The sequence below is a fragment of the Chiloscyllium punctatum genome, chromosome 16 (genome assembly GCF_047496795.1).
Source record: "Chiloscyllium punctatum isolate Juve2018m chromosome 16, sChiPun1.3, whole genome shotgun sequence".
NCBI lineage: Eukaryota > Metazoa > Chordata > Chondrichthyes > Orectolobiformes > Hemiscylliidae > Chiloscyllium > Chiloscyllium punctatum.
In genome coordinates, this window is record NC_092754.1 from 28331257 (window position 1) to 28351065 (window position 19809).

The window sequence follows — 19809 nt, forward strand, 5'->3', positions numbered from 1 at the left end:
ATTTCCACAGTGTTCACACTCTCAAGGAGAATCCAAATATACATTTGGATTCATTTTTATAAATACATTAAGGACAAAGAGGTAACTAGGGAGAAAATAGGGCCTATCAAACTTCAGCAAGGCAGCCTACGTGTGGAGCCGCAGGAGGTGAGGGAGATACTAAATGAGTATTTTGCATCAGTGTTTATTGCGGAGAAGGGCATGGAAGATATGGAATGTGGGGAAATAGATGGTGACATCTTGAAAAATGCTCATATTACAGACGAGGTTGTGCTGGATATCTTGAAAGGCATAAAAATGGATAAATCCCCAGGACCTGATTAGGAGTTCCCTAGAATTCTGTGGGAAGCTTGGGGAGTGATTGCTGGGCCCCTTGCTGAGGTATTTACATCATCGATAGTCACTGGTGAGGTGCGGGAAGGTTGGATGTTGGTGCCACTATTTCAGAAAGTTGGTAAGGAAAACCCAGGGAACTGTCGACCAGTGAGCCTGACGTCGGTGGTGGGCAAGTTACTGGAGGGAATCCTGAGGGGCAGGATTTACATGCATTTGGAAAGACAAGGTCTGGTTAGGGATAGTCAGCACGACTTTGTGCATGGGAAATCATGTTTCACGAACTTGGTTGAGTTTTTTGAAGAAGTGACAAAGAGGACAAGAGGTGTAGTTAGTAAGTTTGTAGATGACACCAAGATTGGAGGTGTAGTCGACAGCGAAGAAGGTTACCTCAGATTACAATGGGATTTTGATCAGATGGGCCAATGGGCTTAGGAATGGCAGATGGAGTTTAATTTAGATAAATGCGAGGTGCTGCATTTTGGGAAAGCAAATCTTAGCGTATATACTTAATGGGAAGATCCTGGGGAATGTTGCTGAACAGAGAGACCTTGGACTGCAGGTTCATAGCTCCTTGCAAGTAGGGTTGCAGGTAGATAAGGTAGTGAGATGATTGGTATGCTTTCTTTTATTGGTCAGAGTATTGAATACAGGAGTTGGGAGGTCATGTTGCAGCTGTAAATGACTTTGGTTAGGCCACTTTTGGAATATTGCACGCAATTCTGGTCTCCTTCCAATCAGGATAATGTTGTGAAACTTGAAAAAATTTGCAAGGATGTTAACAGGGTTGAGGATTTGAGCTATAGGAAGAGGTTGAATAGGCTTGGTTTTTGCCTGGAGCTTCGGAGGCTGAGGGGTGACCTTATTGAGGTTTATAAAATCATGAGAGGCATGCATAGTATAACTAGACAGAGTCTTTTCCCTAGGATGGGGGAGTCCAGGACTAGAGGGCATAGGTTTCGGGTGAGTGGGGAAAGATATAAAAGAGAACCAAAGGGCAGCTTATTCACACAGAGGGTGGTGCAAGTATGGAATAAGTTGCCAGAGGAAGTGGTTGAGGCTGGTACAATTACAGCATTTAAAAGGCATCTCTGTGGGTATATGATTAGGAAGGGTTTATGGGGATATGGGCCAAGTGCTGGAAAATGGGACTAGTTTAGGTTCGAATATCTGATCAGCATGGGTGAGCTGGACTGAAGGGTCTGTTTTCATGTTGTACATCTCTCTGACTCTGTGGTTTCTTTTCATTTTCTGGCAGCAATCTTCCTGATCACTAGCCTATTTTCCTACCATCTCCTTGCACTTTGTTTTTTGTAAATTTCCATGCAACTGGGCCCTTCTGTCTTCTCTCCTGCCCTACTCCTGCCCGAGTTTAAAAAGATCTCTCTATCTCAACTTTGAATATACTTCACAACGCAGCTTCTATGGTAAATTAGTTCCACAGATTCACTGTCCTCCGAGAGAAGTAATTTTTCTTTATTTCCATGTGAAATGTGAAAATCCTTATCCTGAGATTATTCCCTTTATTCCTAGACACTCACACAAGGGGAACAACATTCCAACATCTATCCTTTCAAGTCCCCTCAACATCTTGTTTCAATAAGGTTCCCCTTCATTCTCCTAAACTTCAATGATTACAGGCCCAAAATATGCAATCTTTCCTCACCGTAAAAAAACTACAGATGATTGTGTGCACAGACCAGATCATCACAGAGGCCAGCCAACTTCCCTCCCATGGACTCTATTTGCACTTCTTATTGACGTGGAAAGGCTGGCAAAATTATTAATGACCCCTCCCACACCAGTAGTATTCTCTTCCAACCTCTTGCACCAGGCAGAAGGTACAGAAGTTTGAACACGCACCAACAGGTTCAAGAACAGCTTCTTCCCTGTCATTATTAGATTATTGAATGAACTGTCTAACTTCAATACATCGCTTAGAAAGTTGTAACTTGTATGCCTCACTTGGTCTAAGCACCTTATGATCTGTATGTCCTTGTTTGCTATGATCTGTCTGTACTGCTTAAAAAACAAATGTTTTTCATTGAATTTAGGTAACTGTGACTCGAAATCAAATCAAATCACATGCCTTAATGTTGTCTACTGTGGAAACTGATGCTAATTATTTATTCAACTCCTCTGCTATTTCCTGGTTCCCCATTATTATTTCCCCAGCCTCATTCTCCTATGTTCACTTTAATGTCTGTCTGTCTTTTTTATATAATGAAAGAAGCTCTTGCTATGCATCTTGTTACTTGCAAGTGTACCCTCAATGTTTATTTTCTTCCTCTTTGTTGAAGTGAATGAATAAACCAGTTGCCTACCATATGCATTCAAAATTACACCTCTTACACTTGAGAATGGTGACGAGCTATGTCACAGGTCACTCGGGGTCCCATCTTAATGATTTCTATAGGGGTGAAGGCATTTAAGATGAAGGTGAAGGTATGGTTAAGTGGGTTTGTTGTTGATATTTAATAAAAAGCCAAAACAGTTGGAATTTTTTGAGTCGAGCTTCAGTGAATTAGGTGAGTTTTTTTTCAATGATGGACATGATGAGTTGGAAGTGTTCAGGGATCAGTGGGTGGAGAACAGTTTTTTAAAAAGTGGTCAAAATCAATCATCTGTATGTCTGCATTGATTAAATCCCTTTCACAGGAAGTCCCAAAACATTTTACAGTGCAGCAAGTACTGTATATGTTGACTTTAAGTTGACTTTTGAAGCCTTGAAAAATCCCCCTCAAACAGGTTGACCTCTATACCAAATATAAATGAGTCTTTGTTTTGTTACATCACTCGTCATTTTGCCATATTAGATACTGTTTGTCGTTGTCCTAAATTCTTGAACATTTTTGCCACAACCTGTATTGCCTATTTGATCTTTTGCATCCAGTTAAAAGGCACTGTTAAACAAAGCATCAGTTTGTGGGTGAAAACATTATGCTGACAACTCGTGTAACTCTGGGATATTATGGTTGAAAAAGGAGGAAAGGGTCAACTTGTACACTGTAGTCTGTGATAGGTTTTGAAATGTGATGTCTGTTGTAAGGAAATCGCGTCACTCTATCTGTGCTTTCACCAGCTTTAGCATAGTTCACCATAGAATCAAATTCCTATTTCACTTGCAGCTTGAAAGTGGAACTCAGCATCTGAGGGTTGCCAAACTGTAACTTTTTTGCTGCATGATCCATGAGGTATTGAAACTGTCATTTTGCTTTCAGCCTGTGTATGATGTGACTTAAGTTTATAGAAACAAAGGAGCAGAAGTGGGCTTTTAGTCCCTCAACCTGCTCCAGAGGTCATAGTTAACCATCTACCTCAACATCATATTTGCATGCTATTTCCAGAGCTTTTAATGTTGTTAATAACTAACAATCCACTAAATTTTGTTTTTAAGTTTATTTGATGACTGTGCTTCCACAACCCCTTGGCAGAGAGAATTCCAAAGATTCACCATTCTCTGAGTAAAGATGTTCCTCCTTATCTCAGTGCTAAATGGCTTGTCTGTTTTTGAGACTGTATACTCTGGTTCTGACTCTGGAGTCTAGAACCAATCTTCTGAATCTTACTCTGTTTACCCCTTCAGGAATTTTGTATGTTTCTGTGTGATCAGCTATCTTTATTTTGAACTCCAATGAATGCAGGCCCAGCCTCTTCAATCTTATAAAACAATTCCATAATCCCAGGAATCATTCTGGCAAATCTCTGCTACACTCACTCTATGATAAGCATACCTTTATTTGGGCAAGGGGGCTAGAAAACTGCGCACACAGTTTACATGAGTACTTCTCTCCTCCGTACACCCTAAATGACCTTGTTGTCTCACCAGTTTTCAAACAGTTGCAACAAGACCTTTTTGTTTCTGTACTCAAATCCTCTTGCTATAAATGATGATATATGGTTTGCCTTTTGAATTGCTTGTTGCACTTGTTAACTTTCAGTCACTTATGAACAAGAATACCAAAGTTCCTTTGCATATCATCACTATCTAATCTCTCACCATTTAAAAAACTCTGTGGAAGTGAATGACCTCGCAGTTATCCACAATGTATTGGTTCTGCCATGCTCTTACTCCCTCACTCATCTAATCCTATTTGGTAGTTAGCTTATTGACCACAAAAACCATAGACATCTTCCCTGCTCAGAGAAAGACCTTTGGTCCTGTAGTTTGATTGAGCCACTCCACATCAAGTATGGGACAAGGCAAGAAAGGAAATCTGTGTAAGCTGTACAGAGGCCACAGCCAACACAGATTGAACCACGTAGTTGGTGTCATTCTGTGTCACGCTCCAGCCATCAAACCAACCAAGCTAATTGACTTCCACAGGAATCCCTAGAATGTCCTCTTTTTTTAAAGATTTCCATTCCAGGCATCCTCATGCTGAACAAAGTCTACATGATATCTTTAAATTTAAAGCTTTATATATGAAACACAGAATTGCGCACGGTATTTTAACTGCAACTCAACTGATGTTTATTTAAATTTAGCTTTGTTTATTCTTATACTCTGTCCCCATTAAAACCTTGGAACACTAGGCCTTTGTGCAAGTAGATAAAGCCCTAATTTAGTTTGTGAGTGAATCCAAATAGTTTTTGCAGAGAAATTGCAGCATCAACTGTCTTTTTGTGCTTCACCTGTTTCTAGAACAGAATGTGGGCAAAGGTGACTTTCTTTGGGAGTTATGAATCTTGTTGCACAAAGTTCTCATCTCGTCCTGTTGCTGTATACTCTGACCATTCTCTGAGTGAATGTCTAACGTTGTGGGTCACCAGCTAGATACCATATGACCCTCAGTAGTTATCTCTTTCCTTTGTTGTTCTTACAAGCAACCTGATATGAAGAGTGGCAAACATCAGGTCCAGAGTGGTTCATGCCAAAAAAGGGAAATTAAATGTGTGTGAAAGTTGAGGTGGGGCTTTCTGGCGAAGGAATGGAGAGAGATGTGGAACATGATTTCAGATGCGGCATAGATAGAGGACTGCATTGTATTGAGGATTAGACAGACACTGGCTTTTGTCTGTGGGATAAGTGTTCAAATTGAGACTTTACTGATGGTTGAAGATCTTTCCTCTGGCAACACGGTAATATGGAGTTGAATTTGATTTGATTCAGTCTGGTTCCCAGTGTGCTTGGTCACACCACAACTTCCCTCATATGGCACCCTTGTACAGTAAGAGTGCAAGTTGGTCAGTTTGGCAAATGGAGAAGAAAGGAACAGTTAGTGATTTCCTGAGACTAAACTGAGGCACATTCTGGGACAGAACAGCAGGGCCCTTAACCTGTATCCAACTGCTTAATATCTGATTTGAGTGTGCTTTGTACTGTCACTGAATATCTAAATGGGAAGGTGCCCCATTTTCCAACAAATGTGTTATTGATATTGAGTACAGAATTTACATGCACACCTCTCCTCCTCCTCCCTACACCCTAAATAACCTTGTAGTTAATCAAGATGTAAAAAGCTCTCTTGCTAATTTTGTGTTGAGATTCACCCAATCTTGAACTTAAATGTTGCTCAGTCACAAATATTGTTACTAATAAATACTAAAAACATTTGTCCTGATTTTCCACAAGATGCTTCAATTGTTTGCCATTCACAACTGCAGAATGAGCTTTTGTACAGTGTTTCCTGAAGGGAGTAGGTAAATCTGGTTTAGTGAGCTGATTGCCTCATATAAGTGGCGCCCGTGGTGTAATTAATGTCGCTCACTGCCAACTCTTGTCTGTATGCCAAATTTGAAATCATTACTTGACTTATGGCCCTCATTTTGTCCAGAAGTTGAATTTTTTTCTTGTTTTATTCCACAAATGAATTATGATAATGCCTTTCATTTCTTTGAGAACATTTGACTGAAGTGTAAGGTCTGGTTGAAATTGGGAAAGGAATATTCAAGAAGCCTTTTATTGGTGAATTTAATGTTCATCAAGGTAGTCGGGAATTAATCATCTTCCATTTGTGGTGTCAGTGCCACCATTGAGTAGTTCCTGCCAGATATAGTAGAATTAAATGCAGAATAAATTTTATCCTACTTTAATTTGACAGCTTTGTCTTTGACTCAAAATCATTTGTTTGAGCCATGTAGACCTGATTACAATGCAGACTGACACATCAGTGCAGAGTTAAGGGAGTGTTGCACTTTCAAAGTTGCTATCCTTTTGTTGATATGCCTTCCCAGCAAGGCAGAAAATGAAGAGCCTACGTGAATGTTGTGGAAATACTTTGAAAACTGCAGAAATTTCCAAAAATGTTGACCAATATTCATGACTAGGTCGAGAAAACACAATCATTTGCTGTTTTTCGGACTCTACCTTTGTAATTTGGGTGCACTAATACTAAACTTTAATGCGCTGCTTCCCAAATGTTTTCCTACAGTGACCCCTTTTGAGGCTTGAAAATTCTCATGACCCCTCATGAGAACTGAGAGCAGTTGTGGAGGGTAGGGAGGAACTGAGAGAGTGAGAACCTTTTTTGAGGGCAACCTTGGTCTAACGGTTGTGCATCCAGAAAGTAAATAATTAGTTCGAAGCTATTTTAGAGAGCAAATTTGTTTGTTTTGCTTTTAGTGCTTTCCCCATTTGGACAATATGCCTTACTCGGTCAGTAATTTAGAACAGTTTTTTTCTTAGTGTGAGTCCAAGTCTGTTATGAATTAGGAGTCTAATCTCAGCTGATTAGTCCCTCACAATATTTACCCCTCTCAAGCCAGCACAGAGATGGTGAACTGTTTAAATTCCAATTCCAGAGGTATAAAACCTACTATCTGCGTGGGGGATTGATTCAATAACTAAGCATTAAAGATATTAGTTTAACTGTGCTTGTAAAAATTTAATATGTGATAAATGACCAGGTTGGTCAAGGAAGAAGTATTATATTGCCTCAATCTCAGCCCATGTTGATATTGAGAGAAGTGACTAAAGTAGTGTAATTTGTGGTTTCAAGGTATCTAGTTATATGTTTTCTGTTTTCAGTTGCTATTCCTCATTAAGCATACATGCATACTCAGCATCTGAAGATCTAAGACTTAGACTTTAAATCATAATTTGGCATTTGTCTATGATAAGTTGTAATAATTCAGTTGATTCCTAAATTCTAACTGTGACTGCACCAAAAATTTTAATTGGTTTGGAAAGCATTTTGAGATGCATAAAATACTTAAAGGTTCTATAGAAATACTTGATTTTGCTTGTCTTCTGACCTATGCAGCACACTATTTGAAAAGTATGGATTTTGTCTATTTAAGGCCTCAAACTGGAGGTCAAAGTTTATACCTTTTGTGTAATGATGTTGTCATAAAATGTCTCTCATATATTTTGGCCTCTTTTACCTTTCTTCCCCTGTGGCACGTAGAGACAAGATCCTCCTATATATGACAGTGAGTAAAATTGAGAGAACTGCCCACTTCAGTTTAGCTTGTGTACAGAGTTAAAAGTCACACAACACCAGGTTATAGATGGTTGAAGGAGCATCGCTACAAAAGCTAGAGCTTCCAAATAAACCTGTTGGACTATAACGTGGTGTTGTGTGATTTTTAACTTTGTACACCCCAATCCAATACCAGCATCTCCAAATCATTAGTTCTTGTATTGCATTCTTATTTGGATTGGGTTTGGCTGAAAGTTGAAGAGTATGGTGCTGGAAAAACACAACCGGTCAGGCAGCATCTGAGGAAGAGGAGAATCTATGTTTCGGGCATTCTTCTGCTCCTTAGAAGCTGCCTGATCAGCTGTACTTTTCCAACGCCACATTCTTTGACTCTCATCTCCAACATCTGCTGTGCTCACTTTCCCACTTTGGCTGAAAGTTGACAAATCTACTGTGTTCTTTTTTTTGACCAGTGGTGATCTGTAGTTGGGAACAGAGAATAAAATTGATAAGTGTTTGAGGATAAATTACTTTGACATTAAATCTGCACCCATCGCGCTTATGTCTTTGAGAACTGAGCAGAGCAGAGCAAACCATTGAAATATTTTTGTTATGGATATCTTGTGACTATTTTAATAGGATAGTCCTTTTTTATCAGTGTATCCTTTTAGAATTTTGGCAGGTTGAATTTTCCCTTTCTAAGTATAAGTAGCAGCTGGTGACTGCTATAGCCAACAGGTTGAAATAGAGAGAAAAAAAATTGCTTATATTAAAATTACTACTAATTCTGGTAATCAGGGAGAGTGTGTCTTCTTATAGCTGCTGCTTCCATATAAAATCTGACTGATGTGACCAGCCACAAAATAAGTGAAGAAGGGAATTTTTTGTCTTTCCAATTGTCCTAATCTGGACTGCATTATTGCTTAGTTATGTTCTGGATGACTTAATAATGTCCAGTACTCTTTGTACCAGAAACTACTACCAATGAATCTCAACTTGTTGCAGCATGTTCTTACCTGTTCAGGACAGCAGAGGGTTGATTATTTTGACCGTTGTCAAGGAATAAGTAGTTAAAGAATATGCTGGATTCCTCACTGGGCTCCTGAGCATCAGCTCCCATTTTTTTCTCAATCTCTATTTCATTATCCAAATATGCATCATGAAGTATTAATAGAAATTATAATTAGACACAACATATGATGCTGCACATTGTTTGAATCAATCCTTTCTGCTTTCGTTACATTCTCCTTCACACTCCCTATCCCCCTTTCTCTTGGCAGCCCCATTCTTGTCACTGCCTCTTTGTCATCATAAAGCAGATCTTGAAGAGTTTGGATGAAAAATAAAGACTGTATTTATATAGAATCTTCAATAACTATTGGATGCACCAGAACCACTTTATATCTAATGAAGTGCTTTTTGCAGTATTATCACTGCTTTTAACTTATTTCAAAAAAGTGGCAACCAAGCTCCTATGAATAGGAAAATTATAATGATTAGTTAATCTATTTTTGTAATCTTGAGGAATAAATATTGGCCAGGGTAACGGGAAGAACCCACTTATTCCTCTTCAAAGTAGTGCCTTGGGCTTTTTATATCCACACAATGTGGGGCCTTGGTCTAATGTTTCATTTGAAGGATGCATCTCTGTGATTATGGCACTCTCTGTATTCTCTCAGTATTGGATGCCAACCCAGATTGTTCTTCAGATTTGAAACTGGACTTTCACCTCCAAGTTACCAATTGAACATGAGTGTGTATAGAGAGACTTAAAGCTAATGATACATAAATTCTTGAAAGTCCATATGGCAGTCATAAAACCATGAAAGGAAAAGATAAACATTTGCAGCTATGTAACATTTAACATGATTACTGGACAGCCAAAAGAGCTGTGCAACTAACAAAAGTACAGCAACTGATTTGCACAGAGAAAGTGTCTACAGCAGTGTGATAATTATCAGATTTGTCTTTGTAATGTTGTTTGAGGGATAAATAGTAGCCAAGACATGGAGAACTTCCTGCTCTCTGTCAAAATAATGCTACAGGATATTTGGCATGTGCCTGAGAGCATGTAGGTAGACTACGTAGGAAATTGGTTGGACCACAATAATGTGTGGATTTTGAGCACCTCCATTGTAGTTTAAGTTCAGTATCATGATGCCATGAATGGAAAACTGTAGTTCTGTGGAGAGGCTTAAGTGCTATGACTATTGTTATCAGTTTAGAGTAGAATAAAATTAAGCACCTCCTCCTACCCTGCCTCCTGCAAAAATGCTACCCCCTTTTCCCAATTCCTCTGCCTCCGCCTCATCTGCTCCCAGGAGGATCAGTTTTACCACAGAACATACCAGGTGGCCGCCTTCTTTAAATACCGCAGTTTCCCCTCCCACATGGTTGAAGATGCGCTCCAACTCATCTTATCCATATCCCGCACCTGTGCCCTCGAACACCACTCCTCCAACTGCAACAAGGACAGAACCCCTGGTCCTCACCTTCCACCCCACCAACCACATTGCATCATCTTCCACCATTCCTGCCACCTACAAACAGACCCCATCACCAGAGATATCCTTCTCTCCCCACCCCTCTCTGCTTTCCGTAAAGACCGTTCCCTCCGCGACTACCCTGTCAGGTCCACGTCCCCTAACAGCCCACCATCCCCTCCTGGCACCTTCCCTGGAACCGCAGGAATTGCAAAACCTGCACACCCCCCACCTGACCTCCATCCCAGGGCCCAAAGGAACCTTCCATCAAAGTTTCACCTGCATTTCCATTTACTGTAGCTGTTGCTCCTGATGCGGTTCCCTTTACGTTGGGGAGACTGTCTGCCTACTCAGAGTGCTTCAGAGAACATCTCCGGAACACTTGCACCAATTTATCTTTCCACCCGCGAAGCTCCCAGTCTCGTTCCTGATGAAGGGCTTTTGCCTGAAACGTCGATTTTCCTGCTCCTCGGATGTTGTCTGACCTGCTGTACTTTTCCACCACCACTCTAATCTTGACACTAAAATTGAGCAAAGTTTACAGTGGATTTAATCGTGCTTTTTAAAATTAGAAAGTTTTTATAAATTACATTTGAAATGCTTTCCAGCCCCATCGCCCTGTGGCCGAACATTTCGACTGCCCATCCCACTCTGCCCAAGGACATGCAGGTCCTGGGCCGCCTGGAGGAAGAGCTCCTCATCTTCTGCCTCGGAACCCTTCAACCCCATGGCATCAATGTGGACTTCACCATCTGCCTTGCTTCCCCTCCTCCCACCTTATCCCAGTTCCAACCTTCCAGCTCAGCATTGCCTCATGACTTGTTCCATCTATTGATCTTCCTTCCCACCTATCCATTCCATCCTCCTCTCCAACCTATCACCTTCACGCCCACCTCCATCTACCTATTGTGTTCTCAGCTACCTTCTGCCCAGCCCCACTCCCTCCCATTTATCTCTCCAACCCCCCGAGGCTCCCAGCCGCATTCCTGATGAAGGACTTTTGCCCGAAACGTCGATTTTCCTGCTCCTCAGGTGCTGCCTGACCTGTACTTTTCCAGCACCACTCTAATCTTGACAGTAAAATTGAGAAAAGTTTAGAGTAGTTTTAATCGTGCTTTTTAAAATTAGAAAGTTTTCATAAATTGCACTTGAAATGCTTCCCAAAGTGATTGGTTAAGGCAAAAGTAATTGCATTCATATAAGAAAGGTTTACTGGGACAGTAAAGATCTATTGGCTTTCCGGAGCAGAGATTCACTGCAGATATGTCATTATTTTTTTGGAAGTGCTTTTGACTGAATATGGATGTAGTAAGCTGAACATTTTAGAGAAGTGATTTAGGTTTTCTCAGTAATACTTAATGGAATACATTTAACTTGTTTAAAATGCAGGATGATTTTTAGGTTGAAAATGACCTTGTATTTGGAAACATTTTTTATAAATATCTGTCATAAATTATTTTTAATAAATTGCCCGTTATATTAAAAGTTAGGCTACAGCTAGGTAGTGAGCGCAGGTCTGGAACCCACAATTTAGGAGGGACGTGATTGTATTGCAGTGGTTGCAGAGGACTTTTACCAGGATTTTGCCTGGTCTGGAGAGTTAATGAAAAGAGATTGAATAGAATGGATTGTTTTCCTTGGAGTGAAGGAGAATGAGGGAGAACATGATTGAGATGAGTAAAATTATGAGGGGCATGGTAGACAAGATGGCACTTTTCCCCTTGTAGGGATTAGTGAGCAGTGGGCAAAGACAAGGTAAGGGACAGCAAGTTTAGTGGGGATGTGAGGAATAAAATAAGAGGATGAGAGCTCAGTGCCTGTGAGGATGGTAAAAACAGAAACCATCAACATATAAGAAGTATTTAGCTGTGCATTTGTGAAACCAAGGCCAAGTGCTGGAAGATGTAATTATAACAGTTTGGTTGTTTTATCCAGACTCATTAAGCTAAGGGTCTCTTTCTGTATTGTTGATGTAAATAATGACACTGTGCAGCAAAGGAAAAGCTGGAAATACTGCATTGCATTAGAGAAAGACAGACAGTCAAAATTTCAATCCCAAAGATTGAACCCCATGCGCCCAAGAGTTTTTATACCTGAAAAGTTAATTGAAATCTGTTTCTCTGCAGATGTTATCTGTGTTGAGAATTTGCATAATGGAAAAAGCAGTTCTAGTGGAAATACCAGTTATGTCTGAGAAAACTCAATTATGCATCTTTTCAGTGGGTGGGGTTGGAGTGTAATGGAATACTTAACTATCTAACCCTGAGCCTTGAGGATGTAATTTTTGAAAAATAGTGTGTTAAAATCTAGCACTACCCTTATTTCACTTACTTTTGATTTGCACTTTGTTATTAATTCCCGTGTGAGAAGTTACACCATGTACAAATTGAGGTGGTTTTACCAAAAAAAACCTTACATGTAATGATGTTTAAATTATCTGTGTGAAAATAGGTGGCTTTGAATAATTAGATTTCAAAATCCAAGTTTGTAGGAATCTTGCCGTTTTATTGTGTGCTGAAGGTGTGATCCTTGTCAAGTGAACAATTTATGTTGAAATGTAAGTCAGTCTACGTTATCTAACCTGGTTGTCACACCCATCCATTTTCCTAGGGAAGATGAAATTCACCTTGTTTAAATCTTTGACTAATGTTCAAAAATCACCTATTGAGCTGTCTTGTCACTCAATCTTTGTTTGTGTGCTTCCCTCTTTTACATTTATATGCTAATGAAATTGTTGTACAGTATTGGCCAAAGTGGAATGCAGAGTAGACAAGCAGGAGGCTGGGAGAACACCGCAAACCCAGTAGCGTCAGGAGGTGGGAAAATCGAATGTTTCGGGTGTAACCCGAATTGCAATCTGTTATTGGAGCTCTAGGCTTTGAGCACTTCCAGATTACAGAGAATGGACAGGGATAAGGTTTGTGAAAACTAAAATCTGTCGGGATCAAGAAAAGTACACAGACTTTCTTTTTCTTCTGTCCCCTCATTTCTAAATGATCTTGAAAATCGCTATACCTGGTTAAGTTCAACAAGTTTAGTTTCCAATATGACAGATGAAAGCAAAATACTATGAATCTTGAAAATCTGAAGCACAGAATTATAGGGAAACTCTGCAGCTCTGGCAGCATCTGTAGAGAGTGAAACAAAATTTATGCAAGTATCATGGGTACAGAACCACACATCTGCAAGTTTTTTTTAAAAAAAAGAACTATATCCCTGTTTTTGGGTCAGCTTTGTGAACCTGCCTGTTAAGTTTATTTCTCCTATATTAGTAAAAAGATACCATCATAGATTAGATGTTGACTGTTTAATTTTTAATACTAATTCAGCTTGTAGTTCAAGTTGATTGGAAAGCATCTCCTACATAAGTTGGAATCTCCTTGGAATGACTGGAGAACTGTTTCTACAAGATGTGGCTCCACAGTACAGATTGACTGTCTGAGACTGATTGGTGTGGGAACTAGGAAGGAAAATGTCAAATGCCATACTCTGTCGGGCATCTGAACAACAATGAAAACTCAATCTCCCGATTTGTTTTCTCCATTCCTGTCCCAAAAAAATCGTGATGTGATTTTCATTTGAAATAATACTTTTTTTAAAAGGAATGTTTCTTGTGGCAGGAAAATTTGGAGGTTCAGTTTATTATTTGGTGAGCTGTGGCTATTATTGGCAAGGCTTTTTTTTTGCCCATCTTAGTTGCATTTGAGAAGGTGTTGCTGAGTTGCCACCTTCAAATGCTGCACTTCATCCGGGCATATACACTCATAGTGCTTCTGGACAGGAGTTAGGATATTGGAGGAATAGTGAAATGCTTCAAATCAACACTGCTTGTGTGGAAACTTGCAAGTGATTGTATTTCCATGAATCTGCTGCCCTTGATCTTCTAGGTGATATTGATTTGTATATTTAGAAGGTGCTGAAAAAGGAGACTTGGTAATTTGCTGCATTGCATCTTGTAGATGGCACATGTTGTTACCATTGTGCACTGATGATAGGTGGGTTGCATTGTCCTGGATGACGTTGAATTTGTGTTGCTGGAACTGCATTCATCCAGGCTATGGAATGTGTTCCATAATATTCCTCACAGGTGCGTTGTAGATGTTGGAAGACTCTGGGGAGTTAGAAGTTATTTGCCTCAGAACTTTCAGCCTCTGACCTCTTGTAGTCATAGTATTTAAATGGCTGCTCTAATTCAATTTCTGGTCAGTGATAACTCCCGGAATGGTTTTATTAGGGAATCATGCCATTGAATGTTATTCAGATGTTATTTACCCAGCACTTCTGTGGTTTTGAATGTTGCCACATCAACGTTCTTTGTTCCAGTTTTGCCATGACTCCTTGGTGCCACACTTTTGCAAATACTGTCTTCTCAAGAGTGGTCCTTTATGCCTATCGCAGCCAAAGTTATAACAAGATCAGGAGCTGAGCATTAATACGATTTGATAACCCTGTCTACAACACCTTCCATCACTTGATTGAGAAAATTGATAAAGTGGTAATTGAGCAGGATATAGAGTAGCATGTAATTTTTCATATCAGCTAGATGCCAGTGTTGTAGCTGAAATGGAACAGCTTGGTTGTGGGGGGGGCACAGCTATGTCTGCAACACAAAACTTCACTGCTATTACTGTAACTTTTTCACAAGTGAATTAACTTGATTGCAAACTGACATTTACAATGTTTGCGGACTTCTGGGAGGAAGCTGAGAAGGATTCATCCACCAGCACTTCTGACTGATAATAGTTGAAAATTCTTCAGCCTAAGTTTGCAGATGACACCAAAATTGGAGGTGCAGTGGATAGTGAAGAAGGTTACCTCACACTAAAGTAGAATCTTGATCAGATGGGCCAATGGGCTGAGGAATGGCAGATAGAGTTTAATGTAGATAAATTTGAGGTGCTGCATTTTGGCAAGGCTAATCAGGGTAGGACTTACACGCTTAATGGTAAGGTCATGGTGAGTATTGCTGAACAAAGAGACCTTGGAGTTCAGGTTCATAGTTCCTTGAAAGTGGAGTTGCAGATAGATAGGATAGTGAACAAGACATTTATTGTACTTTCATTTTTTTTTTCGTCAGAGCATTGAGTATGGAGGTTGAGAGGTCATGTTGTGCCTGCACAGGCCCTTGGTTAGGCTACTTTTGGAATATTGCGTGCAATTCTGGGGTCGCTGCTATAGGAAGGGAACTAGAAAGGGTTCAGAAAGGGCTTTCAAGGATATTTCCAGGATTGGAGGATTTGAGCTGTAGGGAGAGGCTGAATAGGCTGGGGCTGTTTTCCCCGGAGCATTGAAGGCTGAGGGGTGACATTACAGAGATTTATAAAATCATCGGGGCATAGATAGGGTAAACGGATAAGGTCTTTTCCCTGCGGTGGGGGGGTGCAGAACTGGAGGACATAGGTTTATGATGAGAGAGGAAAATTTTAAAAGGGACCTAAGAAGCAACGTTTTCATGCAGAGGGTGGTGTGTGTATGGAATGAGTTGCCAGAGGAAGTGGTAGAGGCTGGTACTATTACACCATTTAAAAGGCATCTGGGTGGGTACATGAATACGAAGGGTTTAGAGGAATGTGGGCCAAGAGGTGGCAAATATGACTAGATTAATTGAGGATATCTGGTCGGCATGGTCAAGTTGGACTGAAGGGTCTGTTTCCGTGCTGTACATCTCTATGACTTTTATCTTTACTGATGGCAGTGGAAGAGGCCAAGACCTGCATGCCCTTGACTGAGTAGGAGGGGAAGTTGAAGTGTTCAGCCACAGGGTGGTGGGGTTGGTGGATGTGGGTGTCCCAGAGATGTTCTCTGAAACGACCTGCAAGAAGGTGTCCCAACGCAATAAGGACAGCACCCCCGTGATCATCACCTTCCTCCCCACCACTCTCTGCATACAAAGCATCATCCTCCGTCACTTCCGCCACCTCCAAACAGACCCCGCCAACGAGATATATTTCCCTCCCCACCCCTATCTGCGTTCTGAAAAGACCATTCCCTCCACGACTCCCTCATCAGGTCCACACCCCCCATCAGCCCACAACCCACTCCTGGCGCCTTTCCCTGCCACCGCAGGAAGTGCAAAGCCTGCGCCCACACCACTCCCCTCACCCCCATCCAAGGCCCCAAGAGATCCTTCCACATCTGTCAGAAATTTACCTGTACCTCTACCAATGTTGTCTACTGCATCAGTTGCACCTGGTGTGGTCCCCTCTGCATTGGGGAGACAGGGCACCTTGCAGATCGTTTGAGAGCGCGTCTCTGGGACACCCGCATTCACCAACCCCACCGTTCTGTGGCTGAACACTTTAACTCCCCCTTCCGGTCCATGCAGGTTTTGGGCCGCCTCCACCGCCAAACTGTTAACACCTGACGTCTAGAGGAGGAACACCTCATAGTCCGCCTTGGGACCCTGCAACCACATGGGATAAACGTGGATTTCGATAGCTTCCTCATTTCACCCCCCCATTATCTCCCTTCCCCCTCCCCCATTATCCCTCCCCCATTATCTCCCCCCTCCATTTTCCCCCCCATTATCCCTCCTCCTCCCCCCCCCCCCCCATTATCCCTTCCCCCTCCCCATCCCCCTGATAGAAATGTCTTTCAAGGCTTGGCCAAAAGCGGTGGTACCAAACCACTCTTAGTGATGGACGTGGAAGTCTCCACCCAGAGTATATTCTGTTTCTATTTGCTTGTGGTCCCAGGAGCTGGATTTTTGTTTTCAAAAGCACTTTGTACTGCACAGAAGCTTATTCAAGCGATCTGTTATTATTAAGTAGGACGATTCACCCTGGATTTAAAAGCACATATGTATGATGCACCACAATTTTAAATGTACCTTTTGTTATAACTTGTTTTGATATGACTCCAAAAATAACAGGAATCAACCAGAACATGACCAAGAATTTGAATGTGTAACATGTGTTGACTAGTTGAAATGGGCATTCCCTCCTCTGAACTTAACCCCCCATTGGTTGTGCAACAGCATGCTCTTGAAATAAATTACAGCAGTTGTGGCCAAACCTTGCTCTGCTGCTTTGTCACTTAGGTGGAAGCATTTTTAAAAATTTAAATATTATATGTCATAATATCAGTGTTTTAAGTAGAAACTTACTGAAGTATAAAGTGTGTACAAATTTTATATGGACCAAGTAAAATGTAACTTGACTTAACTTCTCTGTACAGTGTAAACTTTCATCAGCTTGAGGTTTGAATTCAGTCATTCTTTACTGACCTTTAAATTACATCCTGCATAAGCAATGGCTTATCTGAAACTTTGCCCTTGTATCTTGTTCACTCGAAATCCAGTTTCCCTGTTTTCCTGTTCTTGTGAAATCTGATGCATTCATTTCTCTAAGATAGGAAATCAAAATTACAGTTCCAATTTGCAAATTTTCATGATTTTTCACCTGAGTTGGCCTGCCAGGGCTTCCCCACATTTTCAATACGTGAGGGCACGGTGGCACAGTGGTTAGCACTGCTGCCTCACAGCGCCAGAGATCCGGGTTCAATTCCGGCCTCTGGCGACTCTGTGTGGAGTTTGCACGTTCTCCCCGTGTCTGCGTGGGTTTCCTCCGGGTGCTCCCTCCGGGTGCTCCGGTTTCCTCCCACAATCCAAAGATGTGCAGGTCAGGTGAATTGGCCATGCTAAATTGCCCGTAGTGTAGGTTAGGGGTATGGGTGGGTTGCGCTTCGGCGGGTGCGGTGTGGACTTGTTGGGCCGAAGGGCCTGTTTCCACACTGTAAGTAATCTAATCTAATCTAATCTAATAAAAGGACAGATCCACAAATTCTGGTTTGAGGTTCTGTTGTGTTTTTCCTGCCCTGCACTGTCTTTGGTGGCATGGACTTCATTTATTTCCATTCCACCGTTTTGAACACGCTTCCTTAAGTGACTCTTATTTGAAAAACCTCCTCTCAACATTAGTTGCAGTTACCTCGTAAAACACTTTTCTTAAGATCACTAGGTTACTGCCAGCAAGACTGCTACAGTTTTTAACTTGGGGGACATTGACAGTGCAAACGGGCATTGTTACTTTTCTGCAGCTTTTAATATCCTGACGTTTCTCCCTTTCTGATATGTTTTTGTCATTTGTGGATTTTTCTTATGCTACTTGTTGGTATTTCCTTGACTGTTCCTACTTGGTTTAGTAACTGCCTCCCTTTGTATATCTGCTTGTTATGACAGACTACAAATTCTTTCGCATATTAAATCTCATCATTTAACAATATGAAATGATTCACACACTCAAAAAATCAATTTGGCGAACAACTGTGCAGATCCTGTGGAAGGTGACATTTTTACAAATTTTGAGCAATAGAAAATTCTTAACTGGTGAATGTTGATTATTGGAAACAAAATATTGCGTACTTTTTTACAGAACAGCTGCTTTGGTGTAAATCTCTCATTTAGCCTAAAAGTTGGATTTTCATGGTTTTTCACCTGAGTTGGCCTGCTAGGGCTTCCCCACATTTTAGATACGTGAGGGCTCAAAGGAAAAGGATAGATCCAGCCCAAAGTTGGCCAGAGTGGACATGACAAAACCAAGCAGTTGAGAGGTTTATTGCAGAAGGTAAAATGCAAGGATCAGCTGTGGAAGCAAGTGTATGGTTCTATAGATCACCAGCCTGACTGATAATAGCATACCTTTTATTCATTGCCCCTATGGGGCCAAGAAAGTGCCATTCATCAAATATCCCGTTTCATCAAGAGGTTTATATAATCAATATAAAAGTAATTGTAACATTATACATTATTTGCAACATGAATCACTTAAATCATAATAATGCAACTTTGCCTTAGGTAAAACTAAATGGTAGCGAGCCTACTTACTCGCACCCTCAACTGACTACTTGGACATTGCAGAGATCGTGATAATACAGTAAACTTTGCCGTATTTGAGGTATATAACTTTTGCCGGTTTATCAAAAGTGCTGGTTCATAAGGTGCCAGTTAAAACAAGAAGTTTGCAGCTGATAATTAATTTAATGGTTATGGTAGAATACGGCTTAATAAGACAGAACAAAAATTCACGAAATAAATGGAATGGCTAGATGAGATGGAAAAAAATGTCATTTTACAATTTTAAATTTTGTTGCCTCCAGTTTGTTTGGAGGAGACGTTTTGAGGTTCAAGTGCAAATGGATAAGGTGTTGACCGCTTGTTCAGGCAGTTTCTGGGTTGAGTTATAATATATATATTATTTTCCACAGTGGACAGCATGTTACAAATATAATTATTTTATTCTATAGAATGTGATGTTAATATATTAAATCCACTGGCAACACAAAAACTGTTGGCAAGTTATTTAGATTTGACAATTCTATTACCAAGATGATTTATTCACAGTGGGGGAGATTGGTGAAATGATTCACAGTTATAGGCCCTGTTTTGTTGTTTTCTTTCTTAGGAGGTGGGCATCACAGGCTAGGCCAGCATTTATTGACCATTCCTAATTACTCAGGGGACAGCTAAGACTCAACTACATTGCTGTAAGTCAGGACTCTCATGTAGGCCAGACTAAATAAGGACTCTAAGGAAGGATGTGCTGGCCTTGGAGGGTTCACCAGAATAATCCTGGAAATTAAGGACTTGTTACATGAGGAGCGGTTGAGGATTATGTACTGAATGGTGTTTA

The 19809-nt window shown here is 40.8% G+C and overlaps 1 protein-coding gene across 13 annotated transcripts in view; it reads left to right on the forward strand.

Annotated features, from left to right (window-relative positions):
• Positions 1 to 19809, forward strand: part of foxj3 (forkhead box J3) — a 163125-nt gene that overhangs the window by 65066 nt on the left and 78250 nt on the right. The gene's annotated exons all lie outside the window — the stretch shown is intronic.